The sequence below is a fragment of the Dermochelys coriacea genome, chromosome 4, assembly GCF_009764565.3.
Source record: "Dermochelys coriacea isolate rDerCor1 chromosome 4, rDerCor1.pri.v4, whole genome shotgun sequence".
NCBI lineage: Eukaryota > Metazoa > Chordata > Testudines > Dermochelyidae > Dermochelys > Dermochelys coriacea.
Window position 1 is genome coordinate 100,984,127 of NC_050071.1, and position 14,203 is coordinate 100,998,329.

Here is a 14,203-nt window from a genome sequence, read left to right on the forward strand (position 1 = left end):
TGAGGGTGCAACCAAAATTTCCCCACAGCTCTCCCTCCCCTACCCTGCATCCAGCCCCAAACTCTCTTCCCTGCATTCTCTCCCTGCACCCTGGATCCAACCACAATCTCTCCCCGAGCTGTTCCTCCATACCCAGTCCTGAGCACGCTCCCCACCCTTCACCAAGCTCTACACACTGCCCTCCTGCTATTCCACACTCAGCCTCTGGTATTCCCCCCACATTGCTCCAAACCCAGTCCAGGCCAGCCCCATGGTCTCTCCATCCCACCCTCACCCCGCAGTCTCACTGCCCTACATCCAGCCCCAAGCTCTTACTTAGAGAGGCAGTCAGACTGAAGATCACCAGTGTAGTTCTGGGAGTCTCAGACCTCAACCTCTGGCTGTGTCCCAGTGCCTTGTATTCAGCTTCTCCGCAGGGGCTGGGGGTGTTTGGTGCCCATGGGTGCTGGAAGGAGTGCCATGGTGGGGAGGGGGCCGGGGAAGCAGGCTCATGGGGTTGCTGCACCTGTCAAATTTGGCCCCATCATCCCTCTGTCATGATGGAGGGGTGGCTGGGCCAAATTTCCAGCCCCAGTCAGGGGCCAACGTCGGGGGGGGAGCATTTTCCTCTCATTGCTCCCTTGGCATTTGCAGCACAGAATGGTACTAGTGAATATGGCAAAGACTCCTCACAGGCAGTGGTATGAGTGTTGAGAAAAAAATGTGAGCTGACATGAAAATAAATGTACGTTCCAGATAACATGCAAGTGTCACCTCCTCGGACTTGTTGCCGCTGACATCATAAACAAGGGTCCTCTACTGATTTTCACAGAGTGTATCCAGAAGGAGCTGTAACGAGGGGGAATTGCACCCCAAAGCTTAGAATTCCCATAGGCTGAAAAGACATGGAGAAGAGAATGAGAGCTGGGTGAATTCGATGATCACTGAGGAGAACTTCTATTGGTAACAACTAAGACTTAATGAAAGATAAGCACCATATTTACTTTCTCTCCACTCCCTTACTTAAGTAACCAGTGGAGCAGACACTTGAATGTGGGTTGCCTACATTGCTGGTGAGTGCCCTAACAGCCAGGCTATAGATCCAGTCCCTTAGGCCCAATGACTGTTCTATTATTTGTACAAAGTGGAACAACTTCAATGGGAAGGATTGAGAGAAGCCCCCTCCCTCCCAAGTGGTTAGGGCCCTTTGATGGGAGTTAGGAGACACGAGGGCAAAACCTTACTGTATTTCAGGCAGAATTCAAACCTAGGTCTCCCATATCTAGGGGATTACCTTACTTCCTGGCACAGGTGATGCATGGAGGAGCAAGTGCCCCCCCCCCAGATTGGCCTGCTAGGGGCAGAAAGGGAGAGGGACTATGTCCTTCTCTCCCTGTGCCTCCCCCCTGGGATGTTCCCTGCTCTTCCTGGCAGCCAAACAGGGAGTGGGACAGAGCGGCTTCTGTCTGAGAGCCTGGCTGGGAAGGAGTGGTGGCCCACTCCCTACCTGGTCTCGGCTATGGGGGACAGGGGCCAAGCATGTGGAGGGAGCGAGGGGCTCTGGGCTGCTCAGCCCCTGTCCCTGGCAGCAGGGCCCAGGTGGAGAGCGAACCACCACTGCTTCCCAGCCACTGCTGCCCTAACGGCCAGGGACAGAGGCCAAGTGAGTGGGAGCACCCTCTTCCCCAGGGCATGTTTCTGGCTCGCTTGGTCTCTGTTCCCATTATGGCTGTCGAGGAGAATGGTTGAACGTGCAGGGGGTGGGGAGAGGCACAGCCACGTATTCTCCTCTTTAGATTGTGCACCTCCCCCCGCATATGGAAGGCACGAGTCATTTATGCCTGGGCTGCACACCACCTCTTTTTGCACTGTTGTTTTGTGTGCAGCCTGATCTAGTAGGCAGCCTCTGAAAATGCCTACCAGAATGGGCTCTGCCGACGTGATAAGCCGAACAACATGTTATTTGACGACCATGCTGGTGCTTAAGCATGAGCCAGGCACCTGTATGTCAGAATTGAGGCAAGGCAAATCACAGAAATTTAGGTGCTCTGGGGATTTTATCAGTGGAAATTTAGGTGCCTACGGAGTTCAAGCACTTCTAGGGCACTGCACAGGGATTTGGAAGGTCTAAATTTTGGACTTTGGTGTCTAAAGAGGGAGTTAGGCACCCCAATTCCTTTGTGGATCTAGCCCTTGATTTATATAATGTTTGCTTGACAAATTGATAAGGACATTCATTAAGGACTCCACAGTTCCATACTGGGAACCAAAATCACCACTCCAGAATAGTCATGAATTAGACAAAGTTTTCCACATTGTGATGACATGATTTGTTGTGATTTGATTTATTAGCCTGATAAGTTTAACATCCTATCATAAACTTACCCATTTAAATGTAGTAAATACTGACAAGAGAACCACCTTCATTTTTCAGAGGGGTAGCAGTGTTAGTCTGTATCAGCAAAAACAACAAGGAGTCCTTGTGGCACCTTAGAGACTTACAAATTTATTTGGGCATAAGCTTTCGTGGGCTATAACCCACTTCATCAGATGCATGGAGTGAAAAATACAGTAGGCAGGTATAAATATACAGCACATGAAAAGATGGCAGTTACCTTACCATGTGTGGGGTCAGTGCTAATGAGGCCAATTCAATCAGAATGGATGTAGCCCATTCCCAGCAGTTGATAAGAAAGGGTGAATATCAACAGAGGGAAAATTACTTTTTGTAATGACCCATCCACTCCCAGTCTTTATTTAGGCCTAATGTGATGGTGTCAAGTTTGCAAATTAATTCCAGCTTTGCAACTTCTCATTGAAGTCTGTTTTTGAAGTTTTTTTGTTGAAGAATAGCCACTTTTATTTTTGCTTAGTGTAATTCTTCTACAGGACTTTGATCTCTAACATTTATACAAATTCTCAAGTCTGTACTTTATCTAAGTAACCCTCCAGCCCTTCTTGCAGGTGGGACAGGGAAGCTTAAACTTGGAGACAGGATGACATGGCACAGATAAGAAAGCATTATTATAGCAGTATCTCCTGGGAGGACATGATATACTCAACAATTCACATTCCTCCTAGAACTTCCTTATCTGTATTATATCATGTTTAAATAGAAACCCTGTGATTAATTTAATTATGTTTCTTCTATTGATTGCACTCTCAGTGATGAGTAGATACCTCAAATTCTATTATATTATATCTGAATATTCAATTTTTACTTTTCTATTCCTTTTATAGTTGTAATATATCTTACAGTTTCATCAACATATCACAGTGTAAAAACATTAGGTAAATATGGTTTAAATACATCTTTTGGTTAAGTCATTTTAATTAAACATTTACCCATACCATGTTCCTTATAAATTAGAGTTTTGAGTTCCTAGCTAAAATATAGATTCAAGAATTGCAGCAATATCTTTGGAAAAGAATGCAAACTGACGAGTGAAGCATTTCCTCTCACGAAAAAATGCTGAAGTTACCACTTTAGTTGTGCCATGTCTTCCTGCTTCAAGTTAAAGCTTCTCACTGCTGCTGATTTTGTCTAATCTTCCTTTTCCTTCCTACCCTCCTTCCAAGACTCTCTGATCGCTATGGAGGTTGCCAACTCTCATGATTTTATTGCTAGCCTCAAGATATTTGGTGTGTTTCTTACAGACCTAGGTCCTGGAGATTTAATTATGTTATTTTCATTTTTCAAAAGTAAGTTTTCATCTCTTGTAGAAGAAAGCTTGAACATGAACCCTAAAGAGTCCCAAACCAGGAGGCAAATAAAAAGAACCAAAAGCATATTTTTTTGAAATCTCATGGTTTGGAAGCCAAGCTCATAAATTTTTGGGGCCTACCTGCTGATTTATAAGTGCTTGGGCTTGGCAAGCCCCTTTTGCTTCTCCCATTCTTTGTATCATGCTGCTCTTGAGGCTTATTTAGAAACAGCTCCCATTTCTCCTCTGCCACAAATACTCCCTCTCAACCAAACCACTCCCTTCTATCTCTGGTGCTTATACAGTCCCCATTACTGCACTGAGTGCCTCACACTCTTTAATGTACTAATCCTCACAAAACCCCTGTGAGGTAGAGGTAGTATTATCCCACAGAGACTAAATGACTTGCCTAAATCATATAGAACATCTGTGATGAAGCAGAGAATTGAACCCAACTCCCAGGCTCATGCCCTAACCACTGGACAATACTCCCTTCTCATCTTTCCTTTAAAGTCCATTTTTATCCTTGATTCTTTCCAACACTGATATAGCCAGTCAGAAGTGTTGTCTGGTGTTTTCTTGTTTGTCTTCGTAAACTCTTTGGGGCAGGAGCCTGGTCTTGTTATTCTTGTAAACCATGATGTTCATTTATGGCACTGTAAGTCTGATTCTGATTTCTATAGGAGCCGAGGAAGTCCGCCTCCCCCAGAGTGGGCTGAACTTCTTGTAAGATAGGGCCCTATATAAATAATAATAATATGTAACCAATTACCCAGCCAAAGCAGGCTACTTACAAAGTCCATCCTGTAACTTTCTGATAATTTCCCAGTCATCCCTCAGAAGTAAAGCTAATTTTTCTTGCATCTGAATGGTGACATTTTTTATGTCAGTATTTTGCAAAGACAATGGTTACATTTTGGGCCTCTTGACCCTCATGTAGTAGAAAAATGGTACAAAGTAAGAAATAAGATGTTTAGGATTGGGCCTACCGCAAGTATTTCACAGTCTGCTCAGGAAATAAAGAATAACATTCCCAGTGCCAAAAGCAATATTTATTAAGTGAGCCATTTGCAAGATATGCACATGGTGGGTATTCACCATCTTTGGGTTTATCAGACATTATTAAACACTGTTTGTGAAAGACATCCAGGGCAAAGGACACTAATATCAGAGATACAGTATATACAGCAGAGAAGAGAGAAGCAACCAGTAGTGTCCCCCAAAAGCAGCTCTGTCAGTATCAAACTTCCCAGATGAAAGCAAAAGAACAGTGTCTTTGAGAATGGCTCCATGTTCAGGACTCTAACTGAAAGCAAAGTGGAAAGATGGAGATGCTGAAGAGGATCAGCTTATGTAGGTTTTCATATGTAAGGCAAAAGCAAATAATGTGTTCTGATGTTTGCTGATATGAAAATCAGTGTCTTCTGACAATTGGGGGTGATAACTTGGATTCAGAGCCAATGATGGATGGGTGGCAAAGACCAAAAGAAAGAACAACATTTGAGATAGGAAAGCCTGTAGGGGTGGCTAGGTGGAAAATTATATACAGATTTTACAAAGATTAGCAAGACATAGAAGGAATTTTCTCACAAATTTTAAACCCATGGCATAATTTTAATTATGCCCAAATGATTTTATTACCCAACATGGCTCTGGGACTTGATTTTAAAGCCACGCAGCCTTTCAACAACAAAACAAAACAAAAAACCCAAAACAATGCAGCAGCAGCTAAGGAAAAGATTTCTCTTCTGTGGCTACTATATGAAATATAGAAACTAAAAATATCTTCTTGCTGGCAAATTTGTCAACCTATGATATTTTAGTGGAACAATTCCATTGGCTTCATCTACAAACCCCTCATATTGTCACAGATAATACAAATATTTTCCCAAGTAGCTATGATACTGGAACAGAAAATTGCAAATGTGAGGTTGGTGTTTTTCCGTCTTTTGCATTTTACCTTATTATGCAAGTATTTCTACTGAAATAAGTGGGACTACTTACAAAATAAGGCACTATTCAATGCAAATGCAATAGTTCAGAATCTGGATTCATGTGCATAAAATGTGTTCTCAAATATAAAATATATTCACAAATAGAATAGACACAGTGAACAAATGTTCTGTTGGCTCATAAAAATGGAGCAGATAAACACACTGGATTTCTAGTAATTGGGTTGTCCAGCTAATTAGATGAGGTTTTAACTAGATGTGATAAGTAGAACTTTTTGATAGTCTCTTGAATACCAAATAATAGCTTTCAAATTTGATGAATAACACGGCCAATTATTTAATTACCTCATGAGATTTTGAGATAGGGAAGGGATGAGATTTTGGCACTTGCATTCTATTGCGTTTCAGTCAGTTAGTAGAACTGATTGAGCTCCAAAGTTTCATCTTTGATCTGTGCATGTGGCTTCAGCAGCACTGAAGAGTCTCTGAGATAGGAAAATGCTTGATAGCGCTGCAATTCAGAATGTTTGGCAGGAGGGACAGGCCCACACCCCAAATCCAAACACCTACGTAGCTTGGGGAAGCTCAGATCTGTATCTGAAGTTTTCAATTAGGCCCATCTCTAAAGATACAGTAAAATAGTCTAAACCCTAAACTAAACTGGAGTGAACTGCTTTTGTGTTTTAAGCAAGGTGCTGCTAGTACTTTGTCCAAATGCCTCCCTATTGTTGTATGACTGATCATTTGGAAAGGACCCGTAAAACATTTTGCGTTTGGTGCTTGCTTTTGCATGTGAGATTTGTATGAGCCTTTTTAACTAGTGCTGTGAGTTTTAAAATAGGCACTCTGCCGTACCTGCCGGTTATGGAACGCTTCATGAATCTGCGTGTCATCCTTGCGCAGGGGCCATGCTAATCTTCTCTGTATCGTTCCAATTTTAGCATATATGCCGCCGAAGCAAGGCATTTCTCTGTTCTAAGGTGCGCACACTTAGCCCTGGTAGAGCTCCACTGCCTGAATGCTCACCAGGCTATTATATTTGGGCATTGCACGCTGGACCAATGTGTTCTTAAGCTTCCCTTAGTCTGAGTAGGTTTCAGAGTAGCAGCCGTGTTAGTCTGTATTCACAAAAAGAAAAGGAGTACTTGTGGCACCTTAGAGACTAACAAATTTATTAGAGCATAAGCTTTCGTGAGCTACAGCTCACTTCAGAAATGCATCCGATGAAGTGAGCTGTAGCTCACGAAAGCTTATGCTCTAATAAATTTGTTAGTCTCTAAGGTGCCACAAGTACTCCTTTTCTTTTAGTCTGAGTAGGCAGCAGCACTGTGTCTCTCCTTGACTTCCCTGGCACAAGTGCTCTGTCTGTTATTCCTTCACAGAAATGGGGGTTGAAAGGCAGCTGTCCTAGGCCCAGCACCAATGTCAACCCCCTAGCAGTGTAAGCATACCCTTTTCCAGATCACTAACCTCGTGGATGCTCAAGATTTACCATTCCTTTTTCACTCACATGTGACACTGGAAGCAAACAGACACACAGGCTTTGTAAGGGTTCCCCCCATTACTCTTTTCTTTAGCTAGCACAGGAAATATATAGATCTAGATTAAATAATAGACACACCTGTACACGTTACCTTGCCTTAGTTTCTTAATCACTCTTTAGCATTCTTTGGGCTCAAGGAAGAAACCCCTAAGGAAACCATGATCCTTCCACTCCCCCAGCCCATGGCTTCTCCTCTGGAACATAGAGCTGAGTAGAGTGAAGTCTTGTCTCCCACTCCCTAGCTGATGACAGCCTCTTTCTTTTATAAGCTCCAGCCCCCTTTGTCAGGTGACCCCCTCCCCAATCAATCTTGACAGGAGATCAAAGTTGCCCACCAGGTGATCCGCTGCTTGTTACCACTCCCCTACCGTTCAGACTTGAATAACAGGCTAGCCCTGGGTTGTAGCCATTTCTTTGTGCTTCATTTAAATGGACAATTATCACAGTTTAATTACCTTAATTGTTAGCCTTGCTCCACCATACAATTTTAGTCCAAGATAAAGGTAAAAAGGCAATAGGAAGGCAAAGCCAAGACTTACAATCCAAATGGAGTTTGCAGTCTGACACAGACAAACATAAAGAGTCCCCAATATCAAACAGAGTTCATAAACTGTACATAGACAGATTCCCTACATTGTCAAACAAGCTATCCATTTTTGTTGCCAAAACATTTTACACCATTCTATTTCAAAGCCAGGCAACATCCCGGAGGTCTTTTCGCAATTGTGCTGCTTCCTTGACTTGCTCTCTACTAGTGAAGATAAGTATCTCCCATAAATTCAGCAACTGTAGTTAGCACATGGTGGCAGTAAGCAAGTAATCATTGTAAGTTAATGCTCTTTCTGAAGACTTCATAGGCAGTAAATCATGAAGGGGCTCTCTCCAGCTGATGTGTAGAGACATCTTCTCTACATGCAGAGATGCCAATAAAATCCTGACAGCTTTGTCTTTTTTTCCTTGTAAAGATGTAAGTAAATCATCTGCACTGTGCTACCCACAACTCTGTAGGGCCCTGATCCAATTCCCATTGAAGGCAAGGGGGGTCTTTCCATTGAATCAGGCTGTAAAGCAACTTTCCATTTTTAGTGCATCAGGATCCCACAAGACTAGGTGAAGTGAGTACGATGGATTTTTTTTAAATTAAAGGCATGTGTGTCAGAAGCTAGGAAAGGCTGTCCTAAGCATCACTGAACAAAGAGAAACCTTGGGGCATACTCTCAGCTGGTGTAAATTGTTGTAGCTAATAGAGCTCTGGCAGTTTACACCAGATGAACACTGGGTCCCACTTATTTCTTCCCAAAAGAGCAAGCATGTACTGCAGTGATGCAGGTCTTCCATTTGCAACATGGAGTTCTAGGCCCTGATTCAGCAAAGTACATAAGCCCAGATCCTCAAAGGTATGTAGGCACCTAACTCCCTATCACAGGGTCCACTCATTGCTAGGGTAGCCTCCTCCTGGCTGCTCTGGGGCTTAGCTCCTTCTGTTCCTGTCCAACTGAGCCTCGTTTAATTAATCACTGCTTCCTGGCTCCTCCTACAGGTGAAGCTTGGGGAGTTACTTGACCCAGCTAACGACCTTAACCCCGCCAGGGCTTGTGTGTGGCAGACACCCCATCACACTCCCATTGAAAAAGTCTGATCCTACACAATTAAAGTCAGTGGGACTTTTGCCATTGACCTCACTATAAGCAGAATTGAGCCCTTAATGCTTTGCTGAATTGTTGTCCAACGCTACATGTTCTGGGGAAGCCTGACCTTGGTACAGTAACTGAGGAGAATGAGCAGCAAACTACTGTAGTGTAACAATTTTTACTCCATTAATAACTAAACATTTCTGTTTGAAAAGTTCCCACTTATATTTATAATATCCATAATATAAGTTGAGTTGTTGCTCAGCTACTAAGCTCCTGAACTGATTGCTAGGTGTGACATCAAAACCTTTAATTCTGCCAATATCCTATTGAATAATAATGCAATAGGAAATACTTCAGTGAAATAGAAATGCATTTCAACAATAGCCATTGCTCTGAGAGCTGGCATAACTATGTAGGTTTGTAATGTTTTGTATTAGTACTGTATATAGATACAGGGCGGATATTAGTCATACAAAAAAATTGTAACTATTGACAAACACCACATATTTTAATCTGTTCTGTCTGTGCTAAGAACTTGCAGCATGAATCCTGCAAAGACTTGAGCATGTGCTAAACTGTATGCCCTATGAGTAGTCCCAATGAAGTCAGTGGAACTACTTACAGTATGTTAAGTTAAGCATATGTGTAAGTCTTTGCAGGATGACAGCCTTACATGCTACATTTTTCTATGCCAGCTATAAAAAAAGAGAGATTTTGTTTTATCAATGATCAAAATAAGAAAACTGAAAGGTTAGCAGGTAGCACAAAGGGCTAATAAAATGGATGTCAATTAACAATATAGTTAACTTCTTTAAACCAACTGAAACTGGATTAAGAAAATATTTAGTTGCTTTGTGGAAAAAGTAATAAAGATCTCTTATGTAATTAGTTTTGTGTTTAGTGCTATATATAGACATATGAAATGTTTACAGGATGTGAAAACTATATTTTCAATACTCTCTCCTACAGATGGGGAAAAAAGCTGGCCCCATTCCATAGCAACTGCCAGTAAAATCAAGTTTGGAAGGAAGGAAGGCTCTTTGGTTGAAGAGAACGAAAAGAGAAATAACAGGCTTTGGAGTTGGGCTGGCCTGATGGAAGGATATTGGATCTGAGGCAGAGAATATCTATGGGGTGAGCTGGGCAGGCCTGAGCTAGGAAGTAGGAACCCTAGGAACAACCAAGCATGGGGAGAAGACTTGGGCTGGACTTTACTTTGTCTTGTTGTTCATTTGTTTATTAATAACAGGAGAGGGATGTGTTTTGATCCTATACAGGGCTCACAAACTCGTATCTCTTTAAAATAAAAAAAGTAAGTTCAATGGGATGAAATGGCAATTGTAGTAGATATTTTTTGTATGGTAAAATACAATGCTACTTACAAGCTCTGAAAAATGTTTAAGTCACCCAGCAATAGAGAGATGACACCACATTCTGTGACCAGTTACCCCTGTTCTGCTCTTTTGGGATGGAACCGCTATGTTCTATATAGTCAAATAATAATTGTTCTATGATGCCATTTTTAAACCAGGATTTTGCTCCAATAAGTGTGTCAATCTGCACCTCAAACATTGCTTGAAAATTCCTATTGCTGACAAATAAAATAACTATTAAAAACCCCTCTATTCCTGATTTGTTTGAATTCGTACAAGTCTGTTAATACTTTCATAGATACTCTGGTTGACCAGGAATATATGGTAGCTGCTACTACTCCTGAGATTGCAACTGTTATTTATTTTTGAGATTGTTGACTTGACCACATCCAAACAATCTGGCATTCTGTACTTGTTTGCCCAAATCTCTTCTGGATTGTTTTAGAACCTGTTTATCACAATGCAGTCCATTTATTGCCATAGGGAATGATTATTCTAGTCTGCCCCCCCAGTTATTTGTGATGTCTTCTAGAGGCTCGGTTTCCCATCTTCCTTTGGATCCTGTTATGCATTTCCATCTATATAAATGGATTTTCACATATGCAAAATAAAATAAATCAAAACAATTTTTTTTTTACCTGTAGACCTTGTTGGGCAAAATGATGGTTTTCTTAGACTATCTCAAGAAAAAGTAGATAGGATGTTTTGATTTTTCTTCAATTTAACATATGCGAAAACTAGATCAGTGAAGACGCAGGAGTTCCAGTTTCCTTCAGCAGTAGAATTTTCTCCTTTATTGTCTGAGTGGCCAAAATCATGTTGGGTCCTTCACAGCTACATGTAGAGAGATCTCTTTCCTGTCCAAGGAGGATACTGATGAACATTAGATATGAAAACAAGTGAGGGTAGTAAATAAATGTAGTGAAATAGGACAAGGGTTACAATCATATGATTGTGTGCTTAAGGTATGTACACATCTGGATTGTTCAACTGATATTTTTGTTAGTAATCTGGGGCCTGGAAGACAGTGTTAAGGAGGATATGCCATGCATAGGTGCACATGGAGGTGGGAGTGGGAAAAGGAAGCAAAGGGAATGGCTAGATTGGTATTGCAGGTGAGGAGTGTGGTAGGATACCATATGTAGATACTAAGGTTTTGCCACTGCAAACTGTTCCATGCAGAGAGGTCCTTATATGCAAATGGAATCTTAGAGTGAAATCCTGGCCCCTTTAAGTCGATGGGAATTTTGCCATTGCTTCACTGGGGCCATGATTTCACCCTTATTTTCTATGCAGGTTCAGCTCATGTGGAGCAGCTTGCAAAATTGGGGCCCAACATACTGGCTGCACCTGTATATTAGCCAAATTCTAGCATTAATAGTAAATCCTGGCTTCTCATCCTTGTGACACAAAAAGTGCCACATAGTCTCTTTAAGTCATTTAGTGTTTAGGTACCGGTAGTACAGACTATAAAGGCCAGCTTCAAAAGAAAACTGAGGTAAGACAATGTGCATGTACTGAATGCTCCACTTAGGGCCTGATTCTGTGAGATGCTGAATGCCCTCAATCCCTGAGGCAACACACCACAAAATGGCTGGGTGGGGTAAAGCACAGCCAGCAACGTCATTTAACTTTTTGCCAGCCTTGAAAAACAAAACACAAAGAAAAACACCACTGATAAAATATGCAAGCACCCCCCAAAAAACAGCCCAATAAACCCATAACACATACTGTGTGAGTGTCTTCCATATGCCAACACAAGGTGTCACACACATATTGCCCAACATGAAAAGCTTGCAATTCTGTACGTAAACCAGAAGAACACAGTCATCAAGTGGCCTAGCACTCTTCTGTCTATGTCTTCAGATGCTGATATATTAAGGTCAAGTTATTTACTTTTTCACCACATAGCCAAACCAATCTGAATTTGCTAACACATTTGGCTGATGCTGAGCTGACTGGACAGGAGCACAGCTCTTTTGACAAAATTCTGAATTCAGCTCTCCTGTCTTTTATGATTTTACTTTCCTCAGTTTTCCACCCTTCTGATGCTATTAACTGATGCAGTTTAGGACTGCATTCCATCCGCCTCAGTTTCCTGATTACTTTTGTATTTGGGTTGGCTAAATAATAGAAAGGTTCAATTGCTTCTCAGATCATTTTGTGATTTTGTCCTAGTGTACTCTTGGTTTCTTGCTGTTAATTAGTTCAAGTCAGATGTCCAACAAGATTCACCGGAGTGTCAACTGCTTGTAATCTGTTGCGTCCTACTGAAATTTCCTTCAAATGTTTTTGTGAATTTAATATTGTTCTCTGACATCCCTAGTTGTATAAAATACTCTTTGTTGACAGCTGCATCTAATCACCTATGGATCAATCCTAAAAGGAGCTATCACTAAGGCAATAGGACTACTCACATGTGCAAAATTTAGCATGTGCTTACCTGTTTTTCTGGATTGAGGTTTATGACCTCCCATTTAACATAATGGGCATTGCACATTATTGTATCAACTAGGCAAGGTACTAACAAGCTTCAACAGGACTTTATTTTCAAAGTGGAAACCTCTTTATTAAGCTGCTGCTGCACCCTCTGTAGCTTTCTCCCAGCCTCTCATCTCCTCCCTGCTCCTTCCTGTTTCCTGTCCTTTCAGACTCCCAACAGCAAGTGCTCCCAATTCTAATAATTACAAGCAACATCTAAAAACCACATTCCCTCCTCTCTTAAGAAACTCTCCCAATTAAAATAAACATTATTGTTCTAACCACAGGAACAAATATGAAACAAGACACTATACTGTTGGCAGAAATATTACACTGAAAACACTGTAGATACTACATAACATAGTCTCTAGTCCAGACAGGTGGTTGTCTGGGTCTGACAGGCCTTCTCTCAAGCCCCAGTTCCAGTGCAATGTCTTGTTCTGTTGGTACTACAGTGAAGTCATACAATGCAGACTGGGTGTCGGCATAATCTCCTCTTGGTTCATAGGCAGATGCAAGATAAGAAGCATTTCATACCCGCCCATCAGAAAGTCAATAGGTGTAAGGTCCCTTCTTCTCTATGATTTTAAGAGGAGCTGTGAATTTATGGTCCCCTTTGCGTAAAATTCCATGTTTTCGTATTCTAACGAAGGAACCACACTCAAACTTTGGTTCCTTAGGGCCCCGCTGCTTGTCTGTGAAAGACTTAGGCTTTGCTTGGTTCTGTTCATCTGTTTTTCTCACATCATCCTCGTTTGGGGCATCAGGTTGTGCCTTTAACAATCCAGCAATGTTCAGTTTAGTATTCATCTGTTTCCCATGCAGTAACTCTGTGGGTGATCTTTGCGTTGTGGCATGTCGTGTAGCCCGGTATGCTTGCAAGAAATCAGTAGTGAAGGGTATCCACAATTGCCCTTCCAGTTTAGCCGTTTGCAAACTCTCTTTCAAACTTCTGTTAAACCGTTCGATTTCCCCATTGGCTTGAGGGTAATATAGGGATGACCTTCTGTGTAAAATGTTCCTCTGTGCTAGAAACTCCAAACTGCAGGGAAGTAAATTGACTACTGTTATCTGAAACCAGTTCTTTGTGGTTACCTTCCCTGCTCAAAACTGAAGAGAAGAGCTTAATTACTGTAGCAGAAGAGATTTGCGATGTAAACGCTACCTCAGGCCATTTACTGAAATAGTCTATTAAAGTGATGGCATAATGGCAGTCAATTGGAGCAGTATCCAAAGGGTCCTACAATGTCAATCGCCACTTTTCCCCATGCAGATTCAGGAAGAGGAACAGGCTGTAATGGAGGGGTACATGTCACTGCTGTCTTATCATGCATTTGCCAAGTGACACAGGATTTTCTGAGTGCTTCAGTTTGAGAGTCCATCCCTGGCCACCAATACAGATCCCGTAGTTGTTGTTTGGTTTGGACAATTCCTTGATGAGTATTGTGTGCCAGGTGTATGAGTTTTGACTGTAATTCTTCTGGCACAAGGAGCCAGTGTGTACCTCGTAGCACACAGCCATCAAATAAAGAAAGTT

The 14,203-nt window shown here is 41.9% G+C and overlaps 1 non-coding gene across 1 annotated transcript; it reads right to left on the minus strand.

Annotated features, from left to right (window-relative positions):
- Nucleotides 1-6,493: 6,493 nt before the first annotated feature.
- On the minus strand, nt 6,494-6,601 carry LOC119855332. Its single transcript, XR_005292834.1, has one exon. It is a non-coding gene; the product is annotated as a U6 spliceosomal RNA (small nuclear RNA).
- Between the last annotated feature and the right edge of the window lie 7,602 nt (nt 6,602-14,203).